Source organism: Theropithecus gelada, chromosome 1, assembly GCF_003255815.1.
Source record: "Theropithecus gelada isolate Dixy chromosome 1, Tgel_1.0, whole genome shotgun sequence".
In the NCBI taxonomy this organism is placed as follows: domain Eukaryota; kingdom Metazoa; phylum Chordata; class Mammalia; order Primates; family Cercopithecidae; genus Theropithecus; species Theropithecus gelada.
In genome coordinates, this window is record NC_037668.1 from 194,572,980 (window position 1) to 194,589,042 (window position 16,063).

The following is a 16,063-nucleotide window of genomic DNA, read 5'->3' on the forward strand; positions in this document are numbered from 1 at the left end:
CTTTCCAGTTTCTTATTAGCCTCTCCAAAGGAGGCTATTAGATATGCATTTATCTCAGTGAGCAGAGGGGTGACTTTGAATAGAATGGGAGGCAGATTTGCCCTAAGCAGTTCCCAGCTTGATTTTTCCCTTTAGCTTAGTGATTTTGGGGCCCTAAGATTTATTTTCCTTTTACAAAGGCAAGTCAACCTAGGGGCAGTTCTCTTCCCCCGCTCAGTGTGTAGCTCCTAAAAGGCCCATTACTTGGAGAGGTTTCTCAGTGAGAGCAGTGTGGAGCCAGAGGCGAGAGAGGGCAGAGGTACCAAATGTAGGAAAACTACTGTGTGTGATATAATCCCTCTCCCGTTTTTCAGTAAACTTACTAAATTTACAAAATCACAAGGGTGACTACATTTTTGGAGAAAACGGGCTAAATGTAGAATGTTATGTATGGGTTAAGGAAATAGACTAATAAGGGGTTGTGATTATTACAGTTTTAGCAAGATCCCCAGAGGAGAGTTGCTGATGCTACTTGGGAATGCATCTGTCCCCAGAGGCTGGAAGATCAACTGAAGGAGGGAGAAATGTTGTTTACCCCAACGTTGCATGAGAAGGGGTCAAGGAGATTTAGGGTGGGTTTCTTGGGATCTCAGGAAGCGGGAAGGAAATGGATTCTCTGGGTATAAAGTCAAAAACAAACTGTTTTACCTCTTTACTCTCACATATCACAAAACAGTTCTGTGACCACTTATGTGGAGATTTTCTGTGTCAGAAACAAGTGCTTGGTATAGCCAAAAGAAACCAGCACTTAGACAGAAAATTTCTCAGCAAGGCAGCTTCACTTCTGCAGAAGGGTGCTGCTTGTGCCTGATGCATTCTCAAGAGCACACTGAACAAAGGAGGGAAGGAGCTTTTAACCCTAACGTAGTTCCTGTTTCTGTGTCCTTCCCCTACTGACTGGGGTTGGATGCACAATCTAAGCTGATCCCAACTGACTGAGACTTAAACCTTCTCAAATAGGGTAAATGCATGATTTGCTAAGAGAAAAAGGGGGGAGGAAGGGAGTAGGGTTGATTTAAAACTTTTACAGCTTGTGACCAGGAAGTTGAGGCTTTGAAGAGGAACTTAGTTGTCCCAACATTCTGCATACACCAAACAATTTTCCAGCAGACACCAACTATGTGTCCTCTAATTCGATTCAATCCTGATGTTATCTGCCTGGAATTAGTGTCAGATCCCACAGGTTAAGGGGTCAGTGCCACAAGACTGTCCCCCATTCAGATGTCAATTGCAAGTCCCAGATTGTTACCTGTACTTCTGACTGACTGGCTATGGTTCGAGGTTCCAGCTGGGCATGGTGGCTCATGCCTGTAATCCCAGCACTTTTGGAGGCCTAAGGGGGAGGATTACTTGAACCCAGGAGTTCAAGACCAGCCTGGGCAATAGGGCAACAGGTCTTTTGTGAGACCACATCTCTACAACAACAGCAGAAAAATAAAATAAAATAAAATAAAATTTCTGGGTGTGGTGGCCCATACCTGTATACCTAGGTACTTCAGAGGCTGAAGTGGGAGAACTGCTTGAGCCCAGGAGGTTAAGACTGCAGTGAGCTGAGATAGCACCACTGCCCTCCAGCCTGGGCAACAGAGCCAGACCCTATCTCAATCAATCAATCAATCAATCGGGGTTCCCATATCTCCTTTCCTTGGATTCCATTAATTTGGTAGGGTGGTTCACAGAACTCAGGGAAATCCTTTACTTACATTTGCCAATTATAAGGGATAAAAGGAAGCATACAGATGACCAGCCAGATGAAGAGATGGAAAGGATAAGGTATGAGGTTGTAGATCTTCCATCCCCTCTCTGGCACAACACCCTCCTTCCCAGTACTTCCAAGTGTTCAGCAACCTGGAAGCTTATTGCATCTCACTCAGTCTTTCCAGTGACTGACCCCATCCTGAGGCTATCTAGGGGCTCCACCCTAAGGTCACCTCGTTAGCACACACTCAGCTGTGAGCCAAAGGGCTTATTAAGAGTAACAAAAGAAACTTCGATCACTTAGAAAATTCCAAGAGTTTTAGGAGTTCTGTACAAAAGACAAATATTATAACAAAAGATGCTTTTGTCACCCTTAACACTAAGGAAACTAGAATAATTTAGGAGCTCTGTATCAGGAAGCTGGAATGAAAGCCAAAAACAATAGACAGTTGGCCTTTTGTATTCATGAGTTCTGCATCCACAGATTCAACCAACCACTGATCAAAAATACTCCAAAGAAATTTGTGTCTGTACCGAACATGTACAGACTTTTTTTGTCTTGTTATTATTCCCTAAACAATACAGTATAACAACTATTTACATAGCGTTTACTTGTATTGGTTGCTATCAGTAACCTAGGTATGATTTAAAGTATATGGAAGTTCTTCCTGGCTGTTTCTGGGGAAAAAGAATGTACAGTATATACATCCTCTGCAGAGGATGTGTGTAGGTTATATCCAAATATTATGCCATTTTATGTAAGAGTCTTGAGCATCTGCTGGCTTTAGTATCCACTATTGGGTCCTGGAACCAATTCCCCATAGATAACCGGAGACAACTGTATTGCTTTTCTTTTTTAAAAAAATTAAAATAAGAAAAAAATTTATTACAAGCCCACAACTAACTTCATAATTGTAATTCTTTTCTTTTCTTTTTTTTTTTTTTAGAGGTTGGGTCTCGCAATGTTGCCCAGGCTAGTCTTGAACTCCTGGACTCAAGCAATCATCCTGCCTCAGCCTCCTCAGTTGTTGGAAATATGGGCACGAGCCATCACGCCTGGCCCAACAACAATATTTCTTATTGCACACTGGGGCTGGAACAGGCTGGGACTTCTGAGACCTCTGAGAAACAGCTCAGGCTCTGCCTAAAAAATGGGGGTGAGGCAAGTCGATTGCTGGGTACCAGCAGCAATGACAGAGACAGATTGGAAGAGAGCAGATCTTAGGAGTGCAAAAGGTTTATTAGAAAGAAAAAACAAAGTAAAAAAAAATAATAATAAAAGAAAGAAGCAGATCTACCTGGGTAGGGCTGTTCACAAGAAGCCAGGCTGTTGTGAAGCAGTATGGTGAGGCTTGGGTGAGTGATGACTGGAGTGTACAGATGGGTCAGGAGGTGGCAGCCATCTGTAGTGACCGGGAAGCTGAAAGACAAGGTTGGGAGGATACCCAAGTATCTGTGAGCTACCTCACCCCTTAACGATTCCCCTTTCTTTGAGGAGAAAATAAGATCTAAGTTAGAAATACCCAGAATGTGGATGTAGTGGGTGTGGGGCAGGGGCTGGGGTTGGTAGAAACAATAGAAACCCTGTCTTCCTAGCTGTTTCCACAGGCTGTCCTGGCCCAGGGGAAATAAACTGTTACACTAGCAGTTCCTAGCCCCGGAGCTGCGGACCAGTACCAGTCTGGCCTGTTAGGAACCGGGCTGCACCACAGGAGGTGAACAGCTGGCAAGTGAGCATTACTGCCTGAGCTCTGCCTCCTCTCAGATCAGTGGCAGCCTCAGATTCTCATAGGAGCACAAACTCTATTGTGAACTGCACATGCAGGGGATCTAGGTTGTGCACTCCTTATGAGAATCTAATGCCTGATGATCTGAGGGGGAACAGTTTCATCCAGAAACCATTTCTGCCCCCTCCCCCCCCCCCNATCAGTGGCAGCCTCAGATTCTCATAGGAGCACAAACTCTATTGTGAACTGCACATGCAGGGGATCTAGGTTGTGCACTCCTTATGAGAATCTAATGCCTGATGATCTGAGGGGGAACAGTTTCATCCAGAAACCATTTCTGGCCCCCCCCCCCCCCCAAACCCCCCTCCCCCCCCCCCCCCCCCCCCCCCCGCCCCCCCCCCCCCCGTTAGCAGTGGAAGAGATCAGAGTTACCCTGAGTTACCAGCAGCTGTCCATACAGGTCTATAGTAACTTTAGTCCTTGCCTCCTCAGAAGGAAGAACTCAACTGAGGAGCATAAAGCAGAAAGAGACTGAGGTAAGTTCCAGAGCAGGAATGAAAGTTTATTTAAAAAGGCTTTAAGGCAGGAAATAAAGAAAAGAGCCCTCGAAAGAGATCCAAGTGGGTGCCTGAAGGTCAAAGAGAGAAAAAGAATATCAAGTCCCCATTGAACCATGATCTTAGGATTTTAAAGGCTCACCTCTTTCCCAAGATTCTTTCCTTAGGGTGGGCTTTCCGCATGTGCAGTGCTTTCCTTACTCTTTGGGACTGAGCACACACAGGGGGTTTAGGGAGCTATACACATGCTCATCTGAGGTTTTTTTCCTTTTTCCAGTGGCGTGTGTCCCTGAAACATCATACTTTGCCATTTTGTCTCTCTCTTTCTCTTTTTTTTTTTTTTTTTTTGAGACAGGGTCTCACTCTGTTGCCCAGGCTGGAGTGCAGTGGCGTGATCTCAGCTCACTGCAATCTCCGCCTTCTGGGTTCAAGTGATTCTCCTGCCTCAGCCTCCTGAGTAACTGGGAATACAGGGGCAGTGCTACCATGCCCGGCTAATTTTTGTATTTTTCAGTAGAGATGGGCTTTCACCATATTGCCCAGGCTGATCTCTAACTCCTGACCTTGTGATCCGCCTGCCTCGGCCTCCCAAAGTGCTAGGATTACAGGTGCGAGCCACCGTGCCTAGCCTGCCATTTTGTCTCTTAACACGCATGCCTGAGAAGCTGCTTCTCCACGGGGTCTGCATTCAATGAACACGTTTAGTGTTAACAGGTGTGGACCGTCAGGAGATTGTCTCTCCCGGCTGCCTAATTATCATTTTTAGAGAAGCAATGTGATAATTGCTGAACCATCACCTGACATTCCTAGTGGGTGGGGGAGAGCTGTCTCCTGCCCTGCTCATGCCTGTAATACTACACGCTCAGCCCCAGCCCCAGCCCCAGCCCCAGCTGAGGAAATATTGTCTTCCATGAAACTGGTCCCCGGTGCCAAAAAGACTGGGGACTGCTGTGTTACACCATCTGAAGTTAACTATGATGAAGGCAACTATGGTTATTTTTTAAATACTGTAACTAGCTTGAATTTTATCATGGCCAGTAGAACAATAGAACATTTGTGCTCCACCCTCTTGCATGTGAGAGGGGAGAGAGAAAATTACATATCTAGCTTCTAGAATTATGATTTTAGTACTAACAATAGTCAGTATTTATTGAGTACTTACTATGTGCCAGGCATCACATTTAAGTATCCTGACAACCCTCAAGTAGGTTCTCCTGTCATCATTTGACAGATGAGAAACTGATATTCTGAAAGGTTTATTAACAGCTTGGAAGTGGCCAGATTAAGATTCCAACTCTGCTCTGTGCGTCTGTGAAGGCTGTGCTCCTGACTGCGGGGCTATGTTGCTTTGTCTGTGCTTGAACAATAAGGGATCCTATCTGTGCATGTCCTGACCTAGGCGAGTCTTCAGGTAGGTATGTAAGGCACTCTGACTTGGGAGACAGGTTTTCACTAGCTTCTTGAGGTCATAAAGAGGAGAGGCTGGAACTGACTCAACAGAGGCCCTATCCAGCTTTGTCCTGAGGGGATCAAGTTCCTCTGGGAATGCGGAATAGGCAAGGAGGAGAAAATATGAGGGCTTTGAGAGGAAAGAATAAGAAAATCCCAGACTGTAACTTGTGAGCAAGGGTTTGTCCTTCCTGCCAGCAGCGTTCTCATAAATCCATCTCTCTCTAAGGACTACATTTATTCATCATGTCGGACTCCCTCTCCCATTAATTCATTCCAAAATGATCAGTGTTATTGGGTGAAATGGGAATGCATTAAAGGGTGTAAAAAGGGGAGTTTAAGACTTTACATTTTAAAATGATTACTCCGGCAGGCTGGGGGTAAAGCAGCTCAAGATTTTTTATAACCAACTTTTTTCCCATCCTCTGTAATTCAGGGGTAAGGGGAGAGAGGAAAGAAGAAAGTTCAATACCTCCCCTCTTTCACTATCCCCTAAAGTTTCAAGATTTCCCAAAATGTTTCTTTCCCTGCTCACTTCAGCAACTTACTTGGCCCATTCTGGAATCCCAGCCAAATTTACCTTCTCTCTACCCCATTAGGGCTCCTTAGCATCTTAACAGAAGGCTTAATGCAAAGAGGGCCTTGCACTTGTCCTAATATTGAGACAGATTAGGGACGGGACTTAGTCCCTCCACCCCCGTTAATACATAATTTTCCTCTTTTTCTGTCCTACCTGCTGACCCGGGGACCTTGAAGAAAGGAAGATAAGCAGCATCCCATCATCTTACTCAAGGCACCATACCCACTGATCTCAGGACTTTGAAGAAACTAAGATAGGCAGCATCCCACCCTAAGTCTTAGTCAAGGAAGTCAACTCTATCATCCACACAAATACAAGACCAGAAGAATGATGATCTTTACCCTGTAGAGTTGCCTCATTATTACACTAAAATCTCCACCCAGGGAAGGGCTTATTTGCCATTTTTTGATCATGTGATGTATGTACTAAAATGATTTCACACTGTGTCTGCACACCCTGTGCTCTACCCCACACATGTCATGACGTTTGCGTACCTCGTGCTTATTCACGTCACCCTTCTTAAAACACCAGAAAGACCTGTCCTTGGGGAGCCAGCTGGACAACTCCTCACTCCAGTGCTCTTTCCCTTGTGTTTGAGCATAAGCCCCTAACAAAGCTGTGTTTGGGAAACTTGCTTGGCCTCCCGTTAATTTCTATTGCATGGGAGCCTAAAAATCTATGGTCCCTAACACTGTGTCACTAATATCCTGTACGGGCAGGCTTTTTGGTTTTATTTTGTTTTTGAGACAGGGTCTTGCTTTGTTGCTCAGGCTGGAGTGCAGTGGTGTGATCATAGCTCACTGTAATCTTGAACTCCTGGGCTCAAGTGATCCTCCCGCCTTATTTTTTATTTTTATTTATTTTTGAGATAGAGTTTCACTCTTGTCGCCCAGGCTTCAGTGCAATGGCGCGATCTCAGCTCACTGCAACCCCCGCCTCCTGGGTTCAAGCAATTCTCCTGCCTCAGCCTCCCAGTAGCTGGGATTACAGATGCCTGCCACTATGCCCGGAATTTTTGTAATTTTAGTAGAGATGGGGTTTCACCACGTTGGCCAGGATGGTCTCAAACTCCTGACCTTTGGTCATCTGCCTGCCTCGGCCTTCCAAAAGTGCTGGGATTACAGGCTTGAGCCACTGCGCCAGGCCTTATCCTTCTTCCTCTAGATTCCCAAGTAGTTGAGACTACAACCATGCCTGGCTAATTTTTAAATTTTATGTAGAGACGGAGTCTTGCTATGTTTATCAGGCTGGTTTTGATCTCCTGTCTTTGACCTATCTCCCGCCTTGGCTTCCCAAAGCACTGGGATTACAGGCGTGACACACCACACCCAGACTGGATTCAAAGACTTTCTGATTTGCAATTGGTTAAAGAGGTTAAGCTTTGTACAAAAATTTGAGATCAGCAGAAAAGAATGTTAACTCTGACTTGTGAGTGTGACCTCCTTCAGCCCCTCAGGAAGAGATTCAGAAGAACAGCCATCAGAGTTCAGTCCTCCGTTCCCCCTTAGTTGAGCTCTATGTGCCAGCAGATCCATTTGGTGGGGATCTGGGTCTCCGACAATTCAGGGACATATTTTAAGGTGTGATCTTTGGTTTCTATAGACAACAAAACATCTGACTCTAACTTCCTTGGCTATTGTTTTATTTATTTATTTTTTAATTTTTATTTTTTGAGATGGAGTTTCACTCTTGTTGCCCAGGCTGGAGTGCAGTGGCACTATCTCGGCTCACTGCAACCTCTGCCTTCTGGTTTCAAGCGATTCTCCTGCCTCAGCCTCCAAACAAGCTGTTCATTTACTTCTCAAGGCTAGCTAGGTGTCTGGAATTTCCCTTGAAGGAACTCAAGATTTTCCTTCATTTCCATGCTGAGGGAGAGGGGAGTGGACCCACAGGCTTCAAAGAGGGGTCTGTTCTGTCTTAGTTTTACCCATAGCTGTTGGAAGTTTTTTGTTTTGGAGGGGGGTCAGGGGGTAGGGTGGCAGTGGAGATGTTTCTCTCTCTCTTGCTTTTTAAAATGAAGTCACACTCTCTTGCCCATCTGTCCTATTGATGACTCTTCAGGATGGACACAGTAATGACAGAGACAGGAGGCAGCCAAGAGTCTCCCAGTGAAACCCCTCCTTCAAGCCTAAAACAGTCGGAAGGCTGAAAAACCAGACCGCTGGTCTGGATGAAGGCTGCCTTTTCCCAACCAATTCTGAGGAATGCCCACCTGCGCACTGGGAGGACTGGGTGAAGCCTCAGGAAGTTCACGCTATTTGCAGTGGGGAGGATCCTGGCCTCTCCTGTTCCTGTGTGGTGACCTGGGATTCAATCTTTGAGGGGGAAAACCTGCTGGCAGGACTCTCCGTTTGCTGGAGTTCCTGTTTCTCTCTCTCTCTTTTTTTTCCTTTTCACTCAATAAACCCTGCCCTACTAACCTTACAGTGTGTCCCTGTGCCTCAATTATCCTGGTCATGTGACAAGAACCTGTTTTTTTTCTACAACAGTAACAATGATAGCTAGTACACACGTCCTTACTTCATGTACTGCTCTGCACTGCTGCAAGCACTTTAGTCATTTAGTCCTTATTACATCCTTCTGAAGAAGGTACTGTTATTACTCCAATTTACAGATAAAGAAACAGGATTCTGCTGAGAGAGGGAAAACAAACGAACACAAAAACCAGAAGCACAGAATGGTTAAACCACTTGTCTGAGGCCCACAGCTAATACCCTTAAACAGTACGCATAACTTACAGAGAATGTTTTGGAGCAATTTTAGAGCACCAAAACATCAATGTCCGTTTATCTTAAGGTGAGTTTAGTTGTGTGCAACTCTATATTACTTTAACTATCTGGATGGAGCCATTTCACTATTTCTCACCCCCATTTCCTTTTATGGAAAACAGCGCAAACAAATAGAAGACTCAGGAGTTCTTTAGTCACATAAGAACAGACCATGCCAAAGTGAAACACTGTGTTAAAATACCAGATGAGCATGAACGTTATGCAACATTTTCAGAAATTAAGTGTTCTACAAAGACACTGACTTGTTACCAGTCTTATCACCTATAGGTGTGTCTCTGGCCCTTGTTATTGTAATTATTTCCTGTTTTGCTTTTGTTCCCACTCACCTGAAATGAGTCACTCAGATAACTCAGAAATTTGCCTTTAGAGCCGGAAAGCTCTAAGTAGGAATGAAAGGAACTGAAATCTGAATAAACTATTGAAAGGAGACCCACTGCTGAAACTTCAAATTTAGTTCCAAGGAGAGATAAATAATGAAATAATGTTAAAATAATCCATTGCTATACTGTCAGAGCAATCCTACACTGGATTCTCTCCCACAAGCACACACAGAGGTTTGTTAGAAAAACCACTACAGGACCAGCGTGGTGGCTCACTTCCGTAATCCCAGCACTTCTGGTTGTTACCAGGTGGTCCTTGCTCTCAGAGCTCCCAAGAAGGTGGCGGGCTGCTTCCAAAATGGTGGCAAGCCTTGTGTTCTCTGACCTGGGGTTCTTAGCCTCATGGATTCCAAGGAATGGAATCTTGGGCCATGCGGTGAGTGTTATAGCTCTATTAGAAGCCATGGGTCACAGAAGAGAACAGTGGAATCCAGTGACTAGTGTTCAGCTCGATTAGGATGAACCTGGGCTCTTAGCTGTGCAGGAACAATGGCAAGTCTTTAGCCCGATTGTGAGTGGCAATGGGCACCTCGCCAGATCAGGAGCACAGCGGACACCTTGTCAGACCCTGAGGGATGGAAGTCAGCCGGGGTCTGCGACGGGTGGCAAACAGCAGTGGTGGAAGGCGAGGGAAAGCTCAACTCCAGCGGTGTTGGACCAGAAGAGTGCAGTTTCAAGATTTAATAGAGTGAAAACAGAGCTCCCATTCAAAGGGAGGGGACCCAAAGAGGGTAGCCATTGCCATCTGGAATGCCTGGGTTTACATCCTGATTATTGTCCCTCCCGCTGTGCTCTCAGGTGATAGATGATTGGTTATTTCTTTACCTCCTGTTTTTGCTTAATAAGCATTTTAGTGAGCTCTCTTTACTACCTGATTGGTTGGGTGTGAGCTAAGTTGCAAGCCCCGTGTTTAAAGGTGGATGTGGTCACCTTCCCAGCCAGGCTTAGGGATTCTTAGCTGGCCTAGGAAATCCAGCTAGTCCTGTCTCTCAGGGAGACTGAGGAGGGTGTATCACTTGAGGCCAGGAGTTCAAGACCAACCTGGCCAACATGGTGAAACCCTGTTGTTACTAAAAATACAAAAATTAGCTGGGTGTGGTGGCGTGTGCCTGTAGTCCCAGCTACTCGGGAGGGTAAGGCACGAGAATCACCTGAACTCAGGAGGCAGAGGTTGTAGCAGTGTGCCGAGATTTCACCACTGCACTCCGACCTGGGTGACAGAGTGAGACCCTGTTTTGGAAAAAATAAAATAATAATAATAAAAAAATCACCACCACAGTACTGATACTGATTTTGTGATGGGTCACAACAAAATCACTCAATCTTTCTGCTTCCTGTTGTTTCTGGATCAAACTGAGGGCCAGGCTGCTATTTATCATGGCCCAATAACGAGATGCAGATAAACTGGGGAGGAAGACAGTTTTTATTTCTGTAACTGATTACAGGGAGAAGGCCTGGAAATTATCACCAGACCAACTCAAAATTACAAAGTTTTTCAGAGCTTGTATAACTTCTAAGCTATATGTTTTTGTGTAAGTGTGCATTCATCTAAAGACATTAACTTCTTTTTAATCTATAACTAAGTGATTAACTTCTTTTAATCTATAACTAAGGTCTGGGTCCTGGAGACCTTCTTCTGGAGCCTCAGTAAGTTTACTTAATCTAAATGGGTCCAAGTGCCAAGTGTTGGGGTGATTGCACTTATCTTGTCTCCTGCTAAATCACAGAGGTTTGGGGAGTTCCTTCAAATTTCCAATAAACTTGTTTGTGGAGGCCTGGAGAGTTTCTTCAGACCCCCAATAAAATTTGTGCAATCCTAAATGGGCCCTGTTAAGAATTCTTTCATTATTCTGTCATACTTTAAGGCTAAGGAAAGGCCTAAGCAAAACTCATGGTGGGCTTCTGTTATATTGCAGCATTTGTACAAGGGCACTAGCTTTTAATATTTAACTTAACCAGTCAGTCAGTACTAAAACAGTTGTTATGTAGGCCTGCCACACTGTTGCAGTGATGTGATAGAGCCAGACTAATGCCACTTATGCAAATCACCAACTTTTAACTTGATTATATAACTCTAGAGCTGTAATGAAAAGGCTTTCATAGGTCATCTAAATAAGAGGATGGTAAGTTTTTTTCCATTTTACCGGTAGATTCTTGTTTTTATTTGTTTCTTTTCTAAAGTTGATTAATATTATTTTTTATTTTTAGAAGCAATGTCTTGGTCTATTGTCCAGACTGTTATGCAGCGGCAGGATCATAACTCACTGCAGCCTTGATTGCCTGAGCTCAAGGGATCCTCCTGGATCAGCTTCCTGGGTAGCTGGAACTACAGGTACATGCCACCATGCCTGGATAATTATTTTGTTTTTGTTTTTTTTTGTAGATACAGGGTCTTGCTTATTTGCCCAGGCTGGTAATTCATTTTCTAATTGACAAATAACATATTGTATATGTTTATGGTGTACAACGTGATGTTTTGATATATGAATACATTGTGGAATGATTAAATCAAGCGAATTGACATATTCATCATCTCACATACTTAAATGTGTGAAGATAACATTTAAAATCTACTCTCTAGCAATTTTCAAATATACTCTACCTTATTATTAATTATAATTATTCTGTTGCACAACAGATCTCCACAACTTATTACTCCTAACATCAACTTTGTATCTTTTGACCAACGTCTACCCATTTCCTCCTCCTCCCCAGTCACCTCTATTCCCAGCCCTGGTAAACACTGCATACCAAAAATAAAATTCTAAACCTTCTAGCTGACTGATGGGTCCTCCCCTTTGCCCAGGGCATTCCAAAGTTATCCTGAAAAACTAGTTCAGGCCATAATGGGGAGTGGGGATCAGGCATACCTCATTATGCCCTCCTCCCTGATGGAATTCAGGTACAGCTGACCAGCATTAACGTCAATACAGAGCCCTTAAGACTGATAAAATAGTGCTTGCTTTGGCAGCACATATAGTACACTTGGAATGATACAGAGAAGATTAGCATGGCCCCTGTGCAAAGATGACATGCAAATTCATGAAGCAGTCCATAAAAAAAAAAGACTGACACAACAGAGTCTTTAAGTCTGATAAGAAACATTTACAATCTATCCTCTCTGAAACCTGCTACCTGGAGGCTTCATTTGCATGATTAAAATCTTGGTCTCCACAACCACTTATCATAACCCAGACATTTCTTTCTATTGATTCCAGGTCTTTAGATAATAACTCTTTCAACCAACTGCCAATAAGAAAATATTTGAATCTGTGTGTGATCTGGAAGCCCCCCACCTCCTTCTAGTTGTCCTGCCTTACCATACTGAAGCAATGTACATCTTACATGCATTGATTGATGTTCCATGTCTCCCTAAAATGTATAAAACCAAACTGTAGCCCTACCACCTTGGGCATATGTTCTCAGGATCTCCTGGTACTGTCACAGACCATTGGTCACTCAAATTTGGCTTAGAATAAATGTCTTCAAATGTTTTGCAGAGCTCAACTCTTTTTGTTGATGCTACCACTCTACTCCCTGTTTCCATGAGTTTGATTTTTTAATCCTAGCACACTGGAAGGCCAAAGCAGGAGGATGACTTTAGTCCACACGTTTGAGACCAATCTGGGCAACATAGTGAGACCCTGTCTTTACAAAAAATTTTGAAAAAACTAGCCTGATGTGGTGGTGCCTGCCTGTAGTTCCAGCTACTCAGGAGGCTGAGATGGGAGGATTGCTTGAGCCCAGGAGTTCAAGGGTGCCATAAGCCACAGTCATGCCACTGCACTACAGCCTGGGTGACAGAGTGAGACCCTGTCTTTCCAAAACAAAACAAGAAACAGGGAGGTCCCAAGATGGCTGAATAGGAACAGCTCCAGTCTACAGCCCCAAGTGTGAGTGATGCACAAGATGGGTGATTTCTGCATTTGCAACTGAGGTACTGGGTTCATCTCACTGGGGCTTGTTGGACAGTGGGTGCAGCCCATGGAGCAGGGTGGGGTATTGCCTCACCCAGGAAGCACAAGGGGTCGTGGAATTCCCTTTCCTAACAAAGAGAAGCCATGACAGACAGTACCTGGAAAATTGGGACACTCCCGCCCTAATACCGTGCTTTTCCAATGGTCTTAGCAAATGGCACACTAGGAGGTTATATCCTGTGCCGGGCTCGGACAGTCCCACTCCCACGGAGCCTCGCTCACTGCTAGCACAGCAGTCTGAGATCGAACTGCAAGGCAGCAGCAAGGCTGGGGGAGGGGTGTCCACCATTGCTGAGCCTTGAGTAGGTAAACAAAGTCGCTGGGAAGCTCGAACTGGGTGGAGCCCACTGCAGCTCAAGGAGGCCTGCTTGCCTCTGTAGACTCCACCTCTGGGGGCAGAGCATAGCTGAACAAAAGACAGCAGAAACTTCTGCAGACTTAAACGTTCCCTGTCTGACAGCTTTGAAGAGAATAGGGTTCTCCCAGCATGGAGTTTGAGATCTGAGAATGGGTAGACTGCCTCCTCAAGTGGGTCCCTGATCCCCAAGTAGCCTAAAAGGGAGACACGTCCTAGAGGGGCTGACTGACACCTCATACAGCTGGGTGCCTCTCTGAGATGAAACTTCCAGAGGAAGGATCAGGCAGCAACATTTGTTGTTCTGCAATATTTACTGTTCTGCAGCCTCCGCTGGTGATACCCTGGCAAACAGGGTCTGGAGTGGACCTCCAGCAAACTCCAACAGACCTGCAGCTGAGGGTCCTGACTGTTAGAAGGAAAACTAACAACCAGAAAGGACATCCACACCAAAACCCCATCTGTACATCACCGTCTACAAAGACCAAAGGTAGATAAAATCACAAAGATGTGGAGAAACCAGAGCAGAAAAGCTGAAAATTCTAAAAATCAGAGCGCCTCTTCTCCTCCAAAGGAATGCAGCTCCTCGCCAGCAACGGAACAAAGCTGGACAGAGAATGACTTCGAAGAGTTGAGAGAAGGCTTCAGATAATCGGTAATAACAAACTTCTCCAAGCTAAGGGAAGACGTTCGCACCCATCACAAAGAAGCAGGCAGACCTCCTTGAGCTGTGGTGGGCTCCAGGCAGTTCGAGCTTCCTGGTTGCTTTGTTTACCTACTCAAGCCTCAACAATGGCAGGCGCCCCTCCCCCAGCCTAGCTGCCACCTTGCAGTTCAATCTCAGACTGCTGTGCTAGCAATGAGCGAGGCTCCGTGGGCGTGGAACCCTCCGAGCCGGGTGCGGGATATAATCTCCTGCTGTGCCATTTTCTAAGACCATTGGAAAAGCGCAGTATTAGGGTGGGAATGACCCAATTTTCTGGGTGTCATCTGTCACTGCTTTGCTTGGCTAGGAAAGGGAATTCCCTGACCCCTTGCACTTCCTGGGTGAGGCAATACCTCGCCCTGCTTTGGCTTTTGCTTGGTGCACTGCACCCACTGTCCTGCACCCACTGTCTGACAAGCCCCAGTGAGATGAACCTGGTACCTCAGTTGGAAATGCAGAAATCACCCTTCTTCTGCTTTGCTCACACTGGGAGCTGTAGACTGAGCTGTTCCTATTCGGCCATCTTGGAACTGCACCTGTCATTTTTTAAATGTAGTTTCTTAGTTTGGCTTTGGTGTCAGGGTAATGCTGGCCTTGTAAAATGTATTTGGAAGTCTTCCTTTCTCCTCAGGTTTTTGGAAGAGATTGAGAAGGATTGGCATTAGTTCTTTAAATGTCTGGTAGAATTCAGCAGTGAAGCTAACAGGTCCTAGGCTTTTCTTTGGTGGGAGACTTTATTACTGATTCACTCTCTTTACTCATTATTGATCTATTCAGATTTCCTATTTCTTCATAATTCTATCTGGGGAAGTTGTATGTTTCTAGGACTTTATCCATTTCCTCTAGGTTATCCAATTTATTGGCATATAATTGTTCGTATTAGTCTCTTAACAATCTGTTGTGTCTCGACAGTATCAGTTCTAATGTCTCATCTTTCATTTCTGATTTGATTTGAATCTTTTTTTTAGTCTTGCTAAAGGTTTGTTGATTTTGTTTGTCTTTTAACAAAATCAACTCAGTTTTCTTGATTCTATTATTTTTCTAGTCTCTATTTCATTTATTTTTGCCCAGATTTTATTCCCTTCTGAGAGACAGGACTAGCTGGATTTCCTAGGTTGACTAAGAATTCCTAAGCCTAGCTGGGGAAGGTGACCACAGCCACCTTTAAACACTGGGCTTGTAACTCAGCTCACTAAAATAGCAATTAGGCTAAAAGCAGGAGGTAAAGCAATAGTCAATCATCTATCACCTGAGAGCACAGGGGGAGGGACAATGATCGGGATATAAACCCAGGCATTTGAGCTGGATTGGGCAACCCCCTTTGGGTCCCTTCCTGTTGTATGGGAGCTCTGTTTTCACTCTATTAAATCTTGCAACTGCACACTCTTCTTGTCCGTGTTTGTTCTGGCTCAAGCTGAGCTTTCACTTGCCATCCACCACTGCTGAACTCCACCATCACAGACCCACCATTGTCTTCCACCTCTCAGGATCTGGCAGGGTGTCTGCTGTGCTTCTGATCCAGCGAGGCACCTATTGCCGCTCTCGATTGGGTTAGAGGCTTGCCATTATTCCTGCATGGCTAAGTGCCCAAGTTCATCCTAATCAAGCTGAACACTAGTTGCTGGGTTCCATGGTTCTCTTCCGTGACCCATGACTTCTAATAGACCTATAACACTTACCGCATGGCCCAAGGTTCCATTCCTTGGAATCTGTGAGGCCAAGAACCCCAGGTCAGAGAACAGAAGGCTTGCCACCATCTTGGGAATGGCCCGCCACCATGTTGGGAGCTCTAAGAGCAAAGACCCA

At 44.9% G+C, this 16,063-nt stretch overlaps 1 non-coding gene across 1 annotated transcript; it reads left to right on the plus strand.

The window, feature by feature from the left end:
* Positions 1-12,174: 12,174 nt before the first annotated feature.
* LOC112615347 lies at positions 12,175-12,281 on the plus strand. Its single transcript, XR_003117330.1, has one exon. It is a non-coding gene; the product is annotated as a U6 spliceosomal RNA (small nuclear RNA).
* Positions 12,282-16,063: the final 3,782 nt, after the last annotated feature.